This window comes from Dipodomys ordii, unplaced genomic scaffold (assembly GCF_000151885.1).
Source record: "Dipodomys ordii isolate 6190 unplaced genomic scaffold, Dord_2.0 Scaffold5, whole genome shotgun sequence".
NCBI lineage: Eukaryota > Metazoa > Chordata > Mammalia > Rodentia > Heteromyidae > Dipodomys > Dipodomys ordii.
The window spans coordinates 14,529,106-14,534,323 of record NW_012267221.1 but is presented as its reverse complement, the minus strand read 5'-3'; positions in this window follow the sequence as shown (position 1 = coordinate 14,534,323).

Below are 5,218 nucleotides of genomic sequence, written 5' to 3'. Positions count from 1 at the left end.
CCGTACAGAGGGGTTACAATTACATGGGCAAGATAATGAGTACATTTCTTATCAAGCATTGTTGCCTCCTCCTTTGTTTCCCCTTCCCATCCCTTCCCAGCCTCATCTTCCCCGCAAAAGTTGTAAAGTTCGTTTTTTGACATAACAACTTGTACATCTCATTGTTGCAATGGGTCCACCTGTATCCCTATTTAAATGATTTGTTTTTGCCCCTCCCCTCCACAAATTATATTAACAACAAATACAGTGAGAGCAGGGGTTATACCGTGGGGGAGGGACATATAAAGCAACAAAGAAATAATCTTATAAATGTGTTAGAAACAATCACATGAAAGAAAAAACAGTTGAATACTTATCTTGGTGTTCATTTCACCAACATCAGCTTATCTGACCTTTTCTATTTGTCTCAGATATCTGCTAGTTATTGCAAATAAGGGAACATAGTTTTTAGTTATTGGAGGAAAAGGAAATACTTGGTCAAATTTCTCAGAAACATGGGGTAAAATGGAGAGTACATGAGAATTACTGGTGTAAAAATTAAAATATCTTGAAAGGCTAAGCATTTGGCAGACTTGTCTTTGTGAAAGCTGATATCTCCCAGGATGATTTAAAAGCTAGATTTGTTACGATAATCAGTAAATTTTATAGTAAATGAGAAATGTAAACAGAATAAGTCTGTGTGAGATAGTAATGGAATCTAAAAAGGTCTGATATTATTCACCTAGATAAAGGAAGTTGCCTGGGTACTGATGGCTCATACCTGAAATCCTAGCAGCTCAGAAGGAGGAGATCCGATAACAGAGGTTCAAAGTCAGCCCAGGAAAGAAATTCCATGAGACTTATCCCCAATAGATTTCTAAAACATTGAAAGTAGAGCTATAGCACAAGTGATAGTGTTAGCCTTGAGGAAAAACAAAAGACAACACTTCAGGAACAGCACCAAGACCTTGAATTCAAACCCCAGGACCATCAAACACACACACACACACACACACACACACACACCAGATATTCTATGAGAGTAGGAAAGTAGAGTTTTACGATTAAAATCCAACTTTCAAATAGGAAGAGACCTTAAAACAATAGGAAGCAGGAGAAACAGCAGCCAGGGCTGAAGGGGGATCTAGAGGACAGAGGTATTTTATTATTTTTTAAAAATCCTATGCCAAAAATTTAGAACAGTTTCAGTTGGCCTTTGTGCCTAAACAAAGATGAATGACAAGTATTTGCAATGTGCTAAATAGTTCTGATGCACACAGTTGTGATTACTAAACAATTATCACAGTGGCTTAACTGCATCTAGGACTTATTCCACTGCAGATTAAAAATCGTTCCACTTGCATAAAGCAGTTTTCCATTTCAGATTACCATTTTAAGTCTGAAGATTAAGCAAAGAGTTCATTCATAGTGCCCTATACTACTGTACAAACGTGTAGCTACAAATAATAAAATCCTTTGTTTAGTCTTTAACAAAGTGACTACTTATGACTGCTAGTGAAAGAATAGGCCACACTGAGGAAGCAGTATAGCATTATGGTTTCCATGGCAGTTATGGTGCTGACAAATTATGATCTCTTGACAGCTACTTAACTGTATTTTCTTGTCCTGCAAGCAGGCTTAAAATGCTTATTAGTCAAAGTTACTGCCAGAACTATGATGAAGTTATAATGGGCCCAACTTACTCTACACAAAGAAATTAGTGATATTAGTAAGGATAGTAATGAAATATGGATATAAAAAGGTTGAATATAGCTACATGTATGTGTATGTATTCTCTTATCAGAAAATATTCTTCTCATGTAAATATTTTTAAGTTATCTATCTATCTATCTATATCTTCATAAACAGAACTATTAGAAAAGCCGTTGTGTTCCAGGGAAAATATCTTTTTCCTTGTAGGTGGAATTATTTTAATTAATGATAATATGCACAGAAATCAGATTCTTTTTTGGGGGGGTCTGGTTGTGGGGGCCTGAACTCTGGGCCTGGGCACTGTCCCTCAGCTCTTCAGCTCAAAGCTAGCACTCTACCACTTGAGTCACAGCACCACTTCTGGCTTTTTTTCTTTTTGCTTATGTGGTGCTAAGGAATCGAACCCAGGGCCTCATGCATGCAAGGCAAGCGCACTACCACTGAGCCATCTTCCAAGCCCCAGAAATCAGATTCTTAAATACTTAATTGTAGCTATAGAGTACCCAACCACTGTCTCTCAACATGAAAGTGCACACATGTGTATGAGCACACAAACACATAACACAGCTTTGAGATATGTATTCTTACTTGCCACAAATAAATGTTTGCTATTTCATAGCAGTTGCTCCAAATCATCAAACAAACCCATCACAATTATATTTATTCCTAGCATATTAAATTTATGGGCAGCTTTACAGCTAGAAAAGTATGTAATACAATCCAAGATTTATTGCTTCAGGACAGATATATTGATAGCTCTGCTTAGTTTTTGTGCTTTTGGCAGAGCTGCTTGCCTAATTATAGCAGCCTGGGACAATTGAGTTGTTTAGATATAAACCTCTAGTGTCTTAAAAACTACAAGAAAAAAAAGTAACACATAACGGGGACACAAGTTAATTACACTGTTCTCAAGAGTGTCAAATACACGGTCATGTGGGAGGAAGGCTACTTGAAGGAGAACTCTATTTAAACTCTTAAAGTAAGCCAAAAGTGGATTTAATACTCTTGAAATAACAATCAAAAGAAGCTTTCACCATCCCCACAACTCCACTACTTTGAAGTCTTGGTACAACTTAGTGTATTTTAATGTTGAAACAATACAACACAGGCACAACACTCTATCACCTTTACATTAGCATCAAATAAGGAATTCATGTACCATAACTGCTTAAGACATAAGGAGGAAAAAAGCAGGGACACATAATGTCAGATTCCTTACTAGACAAACAAAGTGTTAAATTTGCGTGGACTTAAATATCTAACAACGTACCCTCCCAGGAAAAATAAATCTTTCCTGATTATCTTCTCTAAGCTATAATACAAGTAATGTACTGCTTTATAACCAGTGCCCAGGAGCAGTACCTTTGGTGTTGGTTCTCTTAGAAAGGCAGCCAACATGACTCTGAGTTCTTGTACTGGTTTTGGTTTTGTCCCTAACTACTGAAAGTTGCCCTGACTGTGAGAACTCCAGAATGTAAGATTAAGATTCATGACATGAGAAATTGAATGAGGTTGGTGAGAAAAATCACAGGAAGATATGCCAAAATGTAGAGCACATTTTTGTAACCCTTGCATCATGTGGCTTGGTGAGAAATAGAAGTAATTTTGTATTTTAATGGAGCTTCTCTTGAAAACAGAGTACTTTGTCCTAGCTTTAAAAGCACCAAAATTAGAAGCCTTGGGTGATCTTCTGAGGGAGATCAAATTTCTCAACATAGATAAAATAAAACTTGAGGATGACATTATTTTAGCATCTTAAGATTATAAATGACTGCAATGCTTTACATGAGATGTTTCTTACTATAATCCAGGAGTCTATTTATTAGTTCAATAGAGATATTTAAGTAATAGAGAAAATGTCACTGTACAAAAGACTATAACACAGCTGAAACACTCTGGGTTGTAAAATGAGGTTATATAATAACAAGTATAATTTTCAACATAATTGTATGTAATATATAGTATAAACACCCACATTTCAACATTGAGATAAATTGTCACCTGAATTACAGGAGATGTAGACTTACTTTGAAACAATTGATGATCTGGAATTTATGTCCCAACATTTAAATCATGTTTGAAATATCTTATGCATATTTTGGGGAGTAAAGATATCTCAGTAATGATTTATATCTTTAAGAGGTGGAGACCAAGAAATGAAATGAATGGTAGAATCAGAGGACGAATGGATAGATCTGAAACATTTGAGTAGTTTTTTGTACAGCATATAATTTACAGACAATTAAAAGTTATATTTTTAATTTACACTTCTGTGATTAGAACCCTGAGCCTCATGCTTGCTTGACTGGTGTTCTACCACTTACGCCATACCTCCAGCCTTGCCTTTTACTTAGTATTTTGGACATAAACTCTTGAAGACTTTTCTTCTCCAGTCATGACATAAAATTGGGATACTGTTTTAAGTCTTCCAATCTGTGATTATTGAGTCTTTTCCATTTATTTGTAATTATTCATTTCTTTCATCAATGTTTTATAATTTTCAATATAGATATTTCACCTCTTGAGTGAAATTTATTTCTGCTTACTTTATTTATGATAGTCTTGTAAAAGGGATTGTTTTCTCCGTTTTAATTTTGAATATTTGAAAGTTCGATTGGGTATGTCTTTTAAACATTGATTTTTAAATCTTCCAACTATACTGAGTAAGTTTACTTGTTTTGGCATTTTGAGTGGTTTGGGAGTTTTCTTTGTTTAAGACAACAGTTCAACATCATTATTTAGTGTTTCATCTTGAAGATTTTCTTTTATTATTTCTTCTAAGGTAGGTCTAGTGTTGACTAATTATCCCAGGTTTTGTTTATTCACAAAAATACTTATCACTCTTTAATTTCTCAAATGACAGCTTTGCTGTTTAAGATATTCTTAGTTGGCAGTTTTTGCTGTCTAGCACTTTGAATATCAGCCCATTATCTGTTGGCCAACAAAATTTCTGCTGAACAATCCACTGACAGTCTGAGATTCCCATGTATGCAACATGTCCACTATTGCCATATTGCTTTCACAATTCTCTCTTTTAGCAAGTCATGCTAATGTTGTTATTATATGCATCAGTGATCTCCTCTTTGGATTAAAGTTCCTAGGAACTTCTAAGCCCCTGCACCTGCTTCTTCATTTCTCTTCTTAATTTTGGAAGGTTTTTGATGATTTTTGTCTTTCAATAAATGTTCTGCTCTTTTTCTTCTCTTTCTGTGACACATACAATACATATAACATAATTTCACATAAATCCCATTCAATCTCCTTACCCATTTTAATTCTTTTCTCTTTGATTAGAAAATTTTGCCTGTCTTTAGTTTCATAAACACTTATTTACATGTTGAATCAAGTAATCTGTGGCTCTCCTTTTCATTTCTTTAATTGCATTATTTTGCAGATTTTCTATTCATTTTATGATTTTTTTTTTAAATTTTATTTTATTTTATTTGTGAACAAACTGTACAGAGGGGTTACAATTGCATGGGCAGGATAATGCGTACATTTCTTACCAAGCATTGCAGCCTCCTCC